This window comes from Glycine soja, chromosome 1 (genome assembly GCF_004193775.1).
Source record: "Glycine soja cultivar W05 chromosome 1, ASM419377v2, whole genome shotgun sequence".
Taxonomy (NCBI): domain Eukaryota; kingdom Viridiplantae; phylum Streptophyta; class Magnoliopsida; order Fabales; family Fabaceae; genus Glycine; species Glycine soja.
This window is the reverse complement of record NC_041002.1, coordinates 20,842,445-20,857,210: the sequence shown is the minus strand read 5'-3', so window position 1 is coordinate 20,857,210 and position 14,766 is coordinate 20,842,445.

Genomic DNA, 14,766 nt, shown 5'->3' with positions numbered 1-14,766 from the left:
ATATGACCATTTGGGTTTACGGTTAAACCGATGACCCACTGACTCGGGTTGGGTCACGCCCAAGGGAGAAAATATGTTGGATCATGCGAGTCAATTAGTCCACTAGTTCGATCATTGACCCAATGTCCAAATAACATCGATTAAAATTTTAAAATTATGGGTGGTGGGGGGGGGGGGTGAAATAGTGGCAACAATAATGGAGGCAATCAAATGGTGGTGGTAGTAGTGGTGAAATGGTGGTGGTGGTGGCAGTGACGGTGTGGTGGTGGCAGCGCTAGCGATTGTAGTGGCGATGGCATTGGCAATAACACTTGTGGTGGCGAAAACAACGGTAGTGGGGTAATAGTGGTAGTAGTGAGGACAACGGTGATGGAGGCAATAGAATGATCATGATGATGATGACAATGGTGATTGTCATACCCTAATTTCGTCCAGAGACCTTTGCTTGGTGGCATGCAACTTTCATTTAACCATTTTGAGGTACTTGGCACCCATCGTCAGACAATTCGTGAAGTTTTGTGACATGCCGGAACTCAAAAGGAAGCATCATTGCACAATTCGTGAGGTTCTGTAACATTCCGTAGGTAAAAAAGGGGATGATTATGTAATCCGCAAGGTTCCGTAACCTTACAGAAAGAAAATAAGTATCGTTACGAAATTCGTAAAGTTTCGTAACGTTACGGAAAAATAATCAGCATAAAAAGGGCAAAGGGGGTGTATTTAGTAAAATGGGCGATGCAAATAGTAATTTTCGAATCTGGGCACTTCTAGAGGTTTCTGAGCAATTTCTTGCTTAAGGTGGAAGTAACCTAGCTCGCCTGGGCGAGCTAGGTGGCAACCACCTCCCCCGTTTTGTTAAAAAATGGGATTGAGCTCGCTTGGGCGAGCTAGGTGGCAACCACCTCCCTCGTTTTGTTAAAAAATGGGATTCCGGGACACCCGTAATGCTTCTGTAAAATTCCCATAACCCTAAATAAGCATATTTCACTTAATACAGTTGAGAGGGAAGAGAAAAAAAGAAGAAAATCAAGTCCTATATGCTTCCGTAAGGCTTCCGTAACTTTTCTGTAAATTACGAAAGAAGGGGGGCTGAACTTATCAAAATTGGGTGGTGCAAATAGAAATTTCGAAATTTTGAATTGGACCTACCAGAATGTTTTTTTGAAGCTGGATTGCTTCTAGAGGAAACAACCCAGCTCGCCTGGGCGAGCTGGGCGGCAACCTCCTCCCCCTTTTTCCTATAAAATAGGCTGAAGGGGGCTGTTCTAAGGACCCTGAGCCTCCTGGCTATGTATTTCAGCTGTTTTGGGTGAAAAAAATTGTTTCCGTGAAGAAAATCCAAGCCGAGGTGCTTCCGTAAGGCTTCCAAGATGTTTCCGTAAGCAAATCTGTGAAGGTTTTCGTCCGTTTTTCACCGTTCTTCATCCGTTCTCCATCCGTTCTTCGTTCTTCAACGGGTAAGTTTTCGAATCCGAGGCTTTCAATTCATTTCTTGTTTTTTAAGCTTTCATCATTATTTCGTTCATTTTCGATTTCTTTTCTTCCGTCTTTAACGTGCTTTTACCGTTTATTTAAGCCGTTTTCTCACCTAATAAATGATAAAAATGAATTTCAACCGATCATTTGTGTTGTAATATCGTTTAATCACTTTTAAAACAAAATCTAACCGATCGTTCACGTTGTAACCTCGGTTAAACAAAAAAAAAGTAAAATAATAATAAAATAATCAAAATATCTTGAAAAATAATAATAAAATAAATCAAAATATCTTTCAATAAATAATGAAAAAAATCAATCGGACATTTTTCTTTGGAAGTTTCCTTGAATGAATTGATTAATAACCAAAGTGAAACTAAGGCTAAAATCAACTCACAAATCAAGTTTTGTCCGCAAAAATCACTAAAAACCGTTTCAAGGTCCAATGCCTTAAACGGTCCTCTTTGCTTTTATCGGTTAAGCATGGACCGCTCAAAAGCATAAAATCAACATGTAACTTTACCGCTTTTGCAAGAACTACGTTGGTCTGATTTCCTCATCGCAATTGAGGATACGTAGGAGCAAAAGTCCCGCTTTTGTCGACCACCCCAAGAGATCGTTAATGGTCCAAATGGCTTAACGTTTCTCTCCTTTTAAAAACAAGAGATCGTTAATGGTCCAACGCCTTAACGTTTCACTCCTTTCAAAATCAAAAGACCATTTAATGGTCCAACACCTTAAATGACCTTTTGTTCAATCAAAATATATCTTGCAAAAAAGATAAAAAAACAACTTAACCAACGCTCAGTTCTCAAAGAACTACGTAGGTCTGATTTCCTTATCGCAATTAAGGAATACGTAGGAGCAAGGGAAACACCCTCGTCGACCGCAAAAAGATAAAAAATATAAAAAGTACAAAATGAAATAAAGGCGTAAAAGGGAACATAAAAGATTGAAGTCATGTTTGCACATTTGATTAAAGGCTGCCGTCTCCTGTGACGGACGCGTGGGGTGCTAATACCTTCCCCGTGCGTAAATACAACTCTCGAACCTTTCACTTAAAGTTCGTAGATCACGTCTTTTCCGGTTTTTCCGACGTTTTCCTCAAATAAACGTTGGTGGTGACTCCGCGCGTATTCCTTTCTTGGAGCACGCACCCGCGAGCCACGCGTCGCCCTCCCGCCGAAGGGCAGGTTGCGACAGTTGGCGACTCCGCTGGGGACTATTTTTTGAGAGTTAGGCCATTTAATCTTGTGCAATGTTTTATCATGACATCCTCCTTTGTTGGTTTCCCTTTATTTTTCTTACGTTCTTTGTATACAACTCTTTGATGCTTTTAGTGTGTTTCAAAATGTATGCATGAGGTAAATATTTATTCATTTGATGCACACAAACACCAACACTATTTGCACACACTGTGAGTTGAAAAAGGGCCCTATACCCGGGTTCATGGGAGCATAAGTAGTGGAGGTGAATCTGTGATCATGCTAGGTCTCCGACTTGCTTGATTACAGTGAACTCTCATCTAGAGTTTTTTTCTTTGAAAACATATTGTTGCTAGTAGTCCCTACTGCTGCAATATGTTCTTCAAAGGGGATGATACCTCTAGAGACCATCAAGAGAGATATGACCACCTTGGGAGTTATCACTAAAAGCCTTTTTAGCTCTCTCCCATATAGGTCCCTTAAATAGGGGCACGGAGCAAACACGCTGTGTGCCATTTTTCCACTGCCATGCATAAGTTTCATGTACCCTTTTTATATTTTGTGAATATTGTCATACTATGTTGTGCCTTTCACATATGCGTCACGCACGGATTCTGTCTTGATCCCCTCTCTTTAAACAAACCAACGGAGGGTTCGTGTCACCTTCTTAAATACATACGTTGGGCACTTTGCTACCCCAAGACGTTGTATCTAAGAAGGAGACAATTTCCTGGGCTCCCATATTCATAAATTGCATCTGTGTCATATGCATTTCTTCATGCATTCATCCATTCCACCCATGATAGATGTTGGAGTTTTGATTCGCACCGATTTTTGTTCACTTTAGTAAAACATGGGATCAAGTCAAATGCCTTCGCTTAAAAAGAGGTTCTATCAAGTCAAGGTCAAGAGCCTAGGGATCACCAGTCTAAAAGAGTTAGGGCAGTTGATGGGTCAGCTCCAGCGACAAGCTTTTCGCAAAGCTTACGGTAAAATCTGGGACCTAGCCATGGTAGAAATCTCCACAGAGGCCATTGCCTCCCTCGCCCAGTATTATGATCAGCCGTTGAGGTGCTTCACTTTTGGGGACTTCCAACTATCACCCATGGTGGAAGAGTTTGAAGAAATTCTGGGATGCCCACTGGGAGGAAGGAAGCCATATCTTTCCTCTGGGTTCTATCCCTCCATGACAAGAGTTGCCAAGGTAGTGAAAATCTCAGCACAAGAGTTTGACCGTGTAAAGCAAAACAGGAATGGGGTAGTCGGAGTACCAAGGAAGTGTTTGGAGGAAAGGGCAAAGACCTTGACAAATCAAGGCGAATGGGCTTCTTTTATTGACATCTTGGCGCTTTTGATCTTTGGAGTTGCCCTCTTTCCAAATACGGAAGGGTTAGTGGACCTAGCAGCGATTGACGCTTTCCTCGCCTTTCATCATGGCAAGGAAAGCCCAGTCGTCGCCATTTTGGCCATGTATGACACGTTCGACCGAAGATGTGAAAAGAGCGGCGCGAGAATTGTTTGTCGTACACCGGCTCCCTATGTGTGGCTGGTTTCACACCTTTTTCTCCAAGAAGGTAGGCCCGTCTATCCGCTACAAGGTCATCGCTTGTATGTCGAAAAAGGAAAGGCGAATTGGGACCAACTCTTGGCTAACATGGAGGGGCGTTTGTTAATTGGTTCCCTCGCTAGGAGGAAGGAAGAATCAGGATTCTATCTTCATGCGAAGGATTTCCAAATGTTCCCTTAATGAGAACAAGGGGTTATATTAATTATAATCCAGTCCTCGCCATAAGACAGCTTGGCTACCCCATGAGAGGAGCGCCATCAGACGAAAGCATCACGCCTTTCATTGCATGGGGTTTCAGTGACCCCAATGCGAGGGTACTCCAAGGAGTTTGCAAGGCATGTGATGCAGTGTGAAGAAAGGACAGAGAGCTTAGGGGAAGCAGTAATGGGATCATCGGCGGCTATCATAAGTGGCTGAGAGTCTAGACAGAAGGATTGGATTGGCTCCGAAATCTAAAGACTGTGAGAGACTATGAGGTTAAAGCTTCGGAAGAAGTGATGAGGTACATTCCCTAAAGACAGAGCTTGAAAGAGCCCGGGTAGTCAAAGAGAAGTTCAAGTCCATAGCCATCAAAGTCTGAAGAGAGTATGATGAACTAAGGGACGTCAATATGGCCACCGCTGAAGCCTTGGAACGAGAAACCAAGAAAGGAAGAACACGACCAAAAGAAAGTTTTGAGGGGCTTTATAGGGCAGCAATAGTGAGCTCAAGCTCCGAAGAGGTGAAAGGAATCATCACGGGTCAAAGGCATGATCTTGAAGGACGAGCTAAAGGCTTGCCTTAGGTCGAAAAGAAATTTGTCCCAATAGTTAAGCGAGACTAAAGGGAATATGTGGGCCATCATCGATGAGTGCAAAGAGAAGCTAAATCTAGCGGCGACTCACGAACAAAGGCTAGAGGATGAGTACGCCAAGATATCAGTAGAAAGGGAAGCAAGGGAAAGGGTAATTGATTCATTGCACCAAGAGGGAACAATGTGGATGGACCGATTTGCTCTTACTTTGAACAGGAGTCAAGAACTTCCCCGATTGCTAGCCAAGGCCAAAGCAATGGCGGACACCTACTCTGCCCCCGAGGAGATCCACGGACTTCTCAGCTATTGTCAGCATATGATAGACTTAATGGACCATATAATTAGAAACCGCTATGAAGTTTGTATTGTCGCTCAGATCTTGACTAGTTATAACTTTCTGAATAAAATGAGTTTATCCCACGTTTTTACTCCAAAAATCAGTGCGAATCAAGTTACTCCCGCATTTTATCTCTAGCATGCATTGTATGTTGGTCTCGTCCTTTGTCACGGGAAGCCGAAAGTTCCATATCACCTTCTTAACTGTACACATAGGGCACTGCGCCCCCAAATGCGCGAGTAAGAAGAGATAATTTTCCGGGCTCTCGTGTCCATAAATGCATTCATATCATGCATCGCATAAGCATCTCTTCATGGCATCATAATGAACATATTGTTCCTGCATTTGTCCGTTATCATATTCCAGCCTCACATTTTGCATGAGTCATTGCATCATCATGCATATGCGTTTAACATACTTTTTGTTCTACAAACCGCATACCTTTTGTTTTCATGTTTGCTTATGCATGATCCTTTCATTTTCGTCCGCAAAATGAAAACAAAAAGGGGAGGCGTGAAAATTCATGCTACAGTCTTAGTTGCATGTGTGAGGTACCATGAGCCAACCATGTTGGGATCATAAACCCATTTCGAAAAAAATATAAATTACAACAAAACAAAATGATTGAGCATGGTACCTAATGCATGGTTAACTAGGAAATGATGTTTTTTTCGGTATCTCAATTTCATAATTACATTTTCCATGCATAGTTTGAAGTATGCCCGAGTCATTCATCCCTATGAAAGGTTGTTGAAGTATTGGCGATCAGAATTGCCATTCCTTGGATTATAGGGTTGAATTAAGCTCATGCTTTTTCGAAAAAAAGTTCATCAAGTCAAGTTGAAGTATGGAAGTAACCATCTTGCAAAAATTGGGGCAAAAAATGAATCGAGTTACGTCGCTGCTTCGTCTACTGCCAAACACATTTAGGACCATTGATGTCCTTGTTACTTCCAAGTTTCACCTTGACAAAGATGTCATGGACCATGTTGAAAATCTAAATTGATTCAACCCCATGTCCTGCATAAAAGTTTGCAATACTTCAATTGTGCATCATTCGCATACATCCATCCTTTTCATTGGTTGCATTGCTCATTGCATTCTTTCCTTGAAAAAAAATGAACTTAATCATAAAAAAAAAACACGCTTTATGGCGCCCTTACCGAACCTCTAGAGTAATGGGTGAAGTAAAGGAGGTACAAGAGCAAATGGCCACAATGATGGAGGCCATGATGAGCATGAAGAAGATAATGGAAGCCAATGCGGTTACAGTTGCCGCTACCAGCGCTGTTGCTAAGGTGAACCCGATGACCTCATCTGGCCTCAACCAAATGAATCATCCAACCTTAAATATGGTAGGCAAAGATTTGGGAAGTAGGGACGGCCCCCATGATGTGCAAATTCAAAATAACTACACCTTCCCGCCATATGGCTCGCCTCCCAAGGAGGATGCCAATAACTCCGCTCCCATACTCATTGAAAGCCGACAACCTCAATCTGATCATGCACATGTCTCTCAACCCATGGGGGAGACACATGGAATGCCCCACCATAATCTAGCCGACTTCGTGCCTTGCCTCGGATATGCCACCGAAGGGCAAACAGTTGGTGGTATACCCATGCCAAACACTTTGGAGGGCCCTCAGTTTCGCCCACAACCACAACCCTTGCATTCCACAGTGGGTAAAAACCCTCATGCTATGGCGGAAATGGGAAAGTTGGATCATCTAAAGGAAAATGCTCAGGGCCATTAAAGCAGGCTGAGATTATGCCTTTGCTAACCTAGAAGAGTTGTTCCTAGTACCCGAACATAGTCATTCCCAAGTTCAAGGTGTCGGACTTTGACAAGTACAAGGGGACTACTTTCCCCAATAACCATCTAAAGATGTATTGTCGGAAGATGGGGGCATACGCAAAAGATGAGGAACTACCGATACATTTCTTCCAAGAAAGTCTTACTAGGGTAGTTGTTACCTGGTATGCTAACTTGGAACCTTCTCGAGTCCATTCTTGGAAGGACCTAATGGTTGCCTTCGTTAGGTAGTATCAGTACAATTCTGATATGACTCCGGATAGGATGCAACTACAGAACATGTGCAAAAAGGGGGCATGAATCTTTCAAAGAATACACCCAAAGGTGGAGGGATCTGGCAGCCCAAGTGGTTCCCTCAATGACAGAGAAAGAAATGGTAACAATGATAGTAGACACATTACCAGTGTTCTATTATGTAAAATGGTGGGTTACACACCTTCGAGCTTTGCGGATTTGGTCTTCGCTGGCGAAATGATCGAAGTGGGTCTAAAAAGAGGCAAATCTGATCATCATGCTTTGATAAATGAGAAAATTGGGGCAAATGAAGAGGGTGAGAATGAAGGAGAAACCCATGTTGCGACTGCCGTTCCTACATGGCCAAGTTTCCCACCAATCCAACAATGTCATTACTCAGCCAATAACAAACCCTCTCCTTACCCACCACCCAGTTATCCACAAAGGCCATCCCTAAATCAACCACAAAGCCTGTCTACCGCACTTCCAATGACGAACACCACCTTTAGCACAAACCAAAACACCAACCAAGAAATGAAATTTGCAGTGAAAAAGCCTGTAGAATTCACCCCAATTCCGGTATCGTATGCTGACTTGCTCCCATATCTACCTGATACTGCAACGGTAGCCATAACCTCTGCTAGGTTTCCTCAACCTCCATTTTTCCGAGGGTACGGCTCGAACACAATGTGTGCTTATCATGGAGGAGCCCCGGGGCATTCCATTGAGCATTGTATGACCCTGAAGCGTAAGGTGCAAAGTCTAAATTGATGTGGGCTAGCTGAAATTTGAGGAGAATCGCTTGTGAATCCTAACATTGACAAACAACACCACACATGGGGCAATTTTGAAAGATGTTGTTAGATGTCTCTAATGACTCATCAGGATTTTCAAGTTTATGCCATTATTGTAAACCATAATTACAATGCTAAATAAAGGATGAATTTGACATCCTTGTCTCTCTCATCCTTTCACAAACACATCTTTGATTATTCAACTTCCACCGGAATGTAAGTGTAAGCCATTGGTTTGTTTGCTCGAGCGACATGCGCTCCTGAGTGCTGACTTCCAAGACCGTTCAATCAGAAATTACTCATCTTGCACATTGGTGGGGGTGCTGTAAAACAACGAGTAAAGTTCAAAACAAATAAGTTTCAAAATAAAAAAAAAAGTTCAAAAAGAAAAAAAAAGGCATTTGATTGACTGTGTTTTCAAGACGTTCATGTGACCTCATTCCGGAAAGTTTAGGATGTTGGACAAATGGCCTCAGAAGGGAGGGGTTGAATTAAGATACAAAGACTATTCCCCAATTAAACTTTCACTCTCTCTTTTTGGATTAACAATGCACCCTTAAAAGACAATTCAAAATAAACTTCTTTAAAGCAAAAGATAAACAGCAATAAATAAAAGAAGTTTAAGGGAAGATAGGAATGCAAACTTGATTTATACTGGTTCGGTCACTTCCCGTACCTACGTCCACTCCTCAAGCAACCCACTTGAGATTTTCCACTCTCTTTGTAAAACTCCTTTTACAAAGTCTGAACCACACAGGGACAACCCTTCCCTTATGTTCAGGAATCCTCTACAACAAGAGACCCACGGTCTCTTAATCCCTTTTCAAAAATAAGAAGAAGAGAAGAAGAAATCTCTCTTAAAAGAGATAGATTGTACAATGAAGATCAATCAAAATTCCATATTGAATATGCAAGCTGTTGACCAAGGAATCTTTTTGAGAGGATAAGACATTTCAGTTCAGAAAAACTCTCTTAATCTTTTGAGAGGATAAAACTTTTTGGGCAATGAAAACTCTCTTTAATGGCCATTCATAAAAAGTTTGAATAGATGTGACTCTTGGAAATTATTTTCTGAAAATCCCCTCTGGTAATCGATTACAAGACTTGTGTAAACGATTACAAATTTTAAAATTTTCAAAAAAAACTGTTGGTAATCAATTACCATCCATGTGTAATCAATTGCACATTTTCAATTCAAATTTCTAGTGACTGTTATAAACATTTTCAGCTGCTGGTAATCGATTACCAGAGAGTAAATCTCAATTTAAAATGATTTAGATAGAATTCTTTAGCCAAATCTTTTTCTTTTTCAATTTGGAAACTTCTTCCTAAGATTCTAGAGATCAACTTGATCATATATCTTGATTTTCTTGGATTCTTGGATTCTTGTCTTGAATAAAACTTGGAAGCACTTGATCCTTTGGCATCATCAAAACATCTTGCTTCTACATAGGAGTCATTTGACTTAATCCATCAACTAAAAAAAATCCTTCAACTATTTCTCGTCCTTGGAAAGTTCTTTTTGCAAGAATCAACTGCTTCTTTCATTCTTCCTCACTACGAGGCTGTGAAAACAAGGCAACGATGGTTACCTCATAGCCCTACACTAGGGCAATGAAAGGCACCATGCATAAACCTCAAGCGAACCTAAGGGCAGATTAGAAGTTCTCACCCAGTAGGTTCCAAGCTACAAGGTCATCACGAAAGATAACAATTGCTACCTCAAAGCCTTACACTAGGGCAATGAGGGGCATCGTGCATGAGCCTCAAGTGAACCTAGGGGCAGATTATAAGTTCTCACCCGATAGGTTCCCTCCTACAAGGTCATGACGAAAGACAACGATTGGTACCTCAAAGACTTACACTGGGGCAATGAGGGGCACCGTGCATGAGCCTCAAGTGAACATAGAGGCCGATCAAAAGTTCTCACCCATCGATGTTTTTAACAAAAAAAGGGGGGACAAACCCTAGGATTTCAATGGATTGATTAAACATCAAACAACTCCATTGCCGTCACTCCAAAATGGTCAAGTGACTGAATCAAACAGAACACACACTCTGAGGGAGTTCCCGGAGAGATTTGCAAAAGATAGGATAAGGTTACATGGACTATTACCTCTCTCAAAAGGACAGTCAATCTGTGTTTTCCAAAAAAATCAAATCAAAATCAAAATCACAAAATAGGGAAAGAATGTCATGAACATTGTACAACTTTCCATTACATTGCATGGTTTCATATGAAGTCCGCATTTACCAAAATTCACGACAAAGGTTGCATGCATCTGCATCCCTAAAAATCATGTTAACTGCATAGATTTCCAACATCTAATGTCCAAATCTTGTGGATTTGGGATGACCAGCCCTCTCGATGAGTCGATCTCTTGCTTTCTCATAAGGGTGGACCCTTGGGTACTTGTACCTATCGCCTTTAGAGGACTACACGTCCTCGCCTTCAGAGGACTGCACGTCCTCACCTTGAGAGGGCTACACGTCCTCGCCAACAGAGGGCTGCACGACCTCACCTTCAGAGGACTACACGTCCTCGCCTTGAGAGGACTACACGTCCTCACCATCAGAGGGCTGCACGCCCTCACCTCCAGAGGACTACACGTACTTGCCTTGAGAGGGCTACACGCCCTCACCTTGGGTACTAGTTACCCTCACCTTTAGAAGACTACACGTCCTCACCTTCAGAGGGCTACACGCCCTCACCATCAGAGGACTGCACGTCCTCACCTTCGTAGGGCTACACGCCCTCACCTTTAGAGGACTACACGTCCTCGCCAACAGAGGGCTGCACACCCTCACCTTGAGAGGACTACACGTCCTCGCAAACAGAGGGCTGCACGCCCTCACCTTTAGAGGACTACACGTCCTCATCATCAGAAGGCTGCACGCCCTCACCTCCAGAGGACTACACATCCTCGCCTTGATTGGGCTACACGCCCTCGCCTTGGGTACTAGTTACCCTCATCTTCAGAGGACTACACGTCCTCACCTTCAGAGGGCTACGCGCCCTCACCATCAGAGGACTGCACGTCCTCACCTTTAGAGGACTACACGTCCTCGCCAACAGAGGGATGCACGCCCTTACCTTTAGAGGACTACACATCCTCGCCAACAGAGGGCTGCACGCCCTCACCTTGAGAGGACTACACGTCCTCGCCAACAGAGGGCTGCACGCCCTCACCTTGAGAGGACTACACGTCCTCACCATCAGAGGGCTGCATGCCCACACCTCCAGAGGACTATACATCCTCGCCTTGAGAGGGCTACACGCCCTCACCATCAGAGGACTGCACGTCCTCACCTTCGTAGGGCTACACGCCCTAACCTTTAGAGGACTACACGTCCTCCCCAACAGAGGGCTGCACACCCTCACCTTGAGAGGACTACACGTCCTCGCAAACAGAGGGCTGCACGCCCTCACCTTTAGAGGACTACACGTCCTCATCATCAGAAGGCTGCATGCCCTCACCTCCAGAGGACTACACATCCTCGCCTTGATTGGGCTACACGCCCTCGCCTTGGGTACTAGTTACCCTCACCTTCAGAGGACTACACGTCCTCACCTTCAGAGGGCTACGTGCCCTCGCCATCATAGGACTGCATGTCCTCACCTTCGTAGGGCTACACGCCCTCACCTTTAGAGGACTACACGTCCTCGCCAACAGAGGGCTGCACGCCCTCACCTTGAGAGGACTACACGTCCTCGCCATCAGAGGGCTGCACGCCCTCACCTCCGGAGGACTACACATCCTCGCCTTGAGAGGGTTGCACGCCCTCACCTTTAGAGGGCTATGCATCCTCATTTTCAGTGTGCTCCACTTCCACACCTTGAGAGAATTTAAGGTCCTCTGCCCTTAAAATTCTTAACCGAGACTTGCACTCCCGGTTAAGGGGCCAGTAGTTTCCTTTTAATGGTTCCTGGGCCACCCCCTGATATTGGAGGAGGGCCAACTGTGCGAGCACAACCAGAGAGGGAGGCTATCACATAGCTACTATGCATACCGGGGCAAGATTTCACCTGTGCCGCTGCAAAGAGACGAGTGTGGATCATGCGCACCAACATGACCACTCTTACACAGATATAAATGACATTGCTACTTAGCAACATTCTGCCCAGCGACCGCAATGTCGATCTCCTCCTGCGAAAGTATCGGTTGGTCTGTGTCGTCACGAGATAGGTAAGTATGCGCACCACTCAACTGATTTCTAATGCTATCTACTATTTGTAGGGGTCGCGCCCATAAGACACCCAGTGGACCCGGAAAAGTCCAACAGGGCCCTGGGGTTTCTAGCTCTGGTTACGGGCCTCTGTCGGCCCTACAGGGCGCCCGTGCCCCCCAGCAAGTTCATGCAATCATGACATAGGTAAGTATGCACCTCCCCCAATTGATTTCTGATGTCATCTATTGTTTGCAGGGATCGTGCCCGCAAGACACCTAGTGGACCCGAAGAAGGCCAACAGGGTCTTGGAGTTGCCAGCTCTAAATACGGGTCTCTGTTAGTTCTAGGGAGTGCCTGCCGCCCCTAGCAAGGTCATCAGGCCCCCTACCAATCGAGCTTTCATCAAGAAGTACTGTGCCCCCAGGCAGGCGCAGGGCGAAACACCACAGCAGCATTAGGATGGCCGGTAGCGGGCAATAGACACACCGCCACCACCTCTAGAGTTCACCTCAGCTCATCCAAAAAAAGGTTAGAGTGTTGCCTACGACACATGGCCGACCAGCAGGCTACCAAGTCCAAAGTCAAAGATAAGCAAAAGTACTAGGTCCGTGACCAACAAGTCATCAGGCGTCCAGCTCAAGACGTTAAAGAAGCGCTACTAGGAGGCAACCTAGTACCTTTTAAATCTCTGCTTGTTATTTGATCACCTTTGTTTCTCAAGTCATAGTAGGACACACCTAGATGCTCATGATCCTGGGGATTTAAATAAAACAAGCACAAGCTCGGAAGGTAGTCATACCTCACAAAAATATATATATGTATGTTTAGGTAGAAAGATACTTTAGATATGCATGTATGTAAAAAAAAAAATACTTCACAAAATATATATATGTATGTTTAGGTAGCAAGATACCTTGGATATGCATGTATATAGCAAAAATACCTCACAAAATATATATGTATGTTAGGTAGAAAGATACCTTGGATATGCATGTATGTAGCAAAAATACCTCACAAAATATATATATGTATGTTTAGGTAGCAAGATACCTTGGATATGCATGTATATAGCAAAAATACCACACAAAAATGTACACATGTTTAGGTAGCAAAATACCTCATGAAAAAAAAGGGAAAAACAAAAACAAACAAGAAAAAGAAATAAACAAATGATAAAAAAGGAAGAAAGAAAAAAATAGAAAATAAGTTATCTAGCTAAAAAACCAACATGCTTTTGAAAGAGATAACTTCCAACTTTTCTTTGAAAAAATTCACTGATCATAACTAGTTTTTAAAAAATGTGTATACACCTGAAGGGTGAATGTTGTGAAAATTTTCCCAGACGTCCAAAATGGACTCGAATGAATGCACAAGTTGATAAAAGAACATGTTTTGGAAACATTGGGTTGACTAAAAATAGAGGAAATGAATCCTGAGCCCTAGCATCACATGACCATAAAAATTTGACACTTGAGTGTCCACATAGGTGCATGCATGACCAGTTTTGCATAAAATTTCCAAATCATCATTTTTGCATTTGTCTCATGGAAATAATGTGGGGCATCCCTTTTATCCTTGAACCAAACCAAACCCTGACATGTATCATGTCTAGCCATTCTACAAGCCTTGAGCCAAAATCCTAACTTACCATAAACCTTGACCCAGGGTGAGAATGTCAATCCTTACCCTCGGAAGCAAAAAAGAAAAGAAGGAAATTCCAAATCAAAGAGTGGGAGAAAGCAAAAAAGAAAAGAAGGAAAATTCCCAATCAAGGTGAGGGCGTGAAACTTTCATTTAACCATTTTGAGGTACTTGGCACCCATCGTCAGGCAATTCGTGAAGTTCCGTGACATGCCGGAACTCAAAAGGAAGCATCGTTGCACAATTCGTGAGGTTCTGTAACGTTCCGTAGGTAAAAAAGGGGATGATTATGTAATCCGCAAGGTTCCGTAACCTTACAGAAAGAAAATAAGTATCGTTATGAAATTCGTAAAGTTTCGTAACCTTACGGAAAAAGAATCAGCAAAAAAAGGGCAAAGGGGGCGTATTTAGTTAAATGGGGGGTGCAAATAGTAATTTTTGAATCTGGGCCCTTCTAGAGGTTTCTGAGCAATTTCTTGCTTAAGGTGGAAGTAACCTAGCTCGCCTGGGCGAACTTGGTGGCAAATGTATTTCAGCTGTTTTGGGTGAAAAAAATTGTTTCCGTGAAGAAAATTCAAGCCGAGGTGCTTCCGTAACGCTTCCGAGATGTTTCCGTAAGCAAATCCGTGAAAGTTTTCATTCGTTCTTCACCGTTCTTCATCCGTTCTCCATCCGTTCTTCGTTCTTCAACGGGTAAGTTTTCGAATCCGAGGATTTCAATTCATTTCTTGTTTTT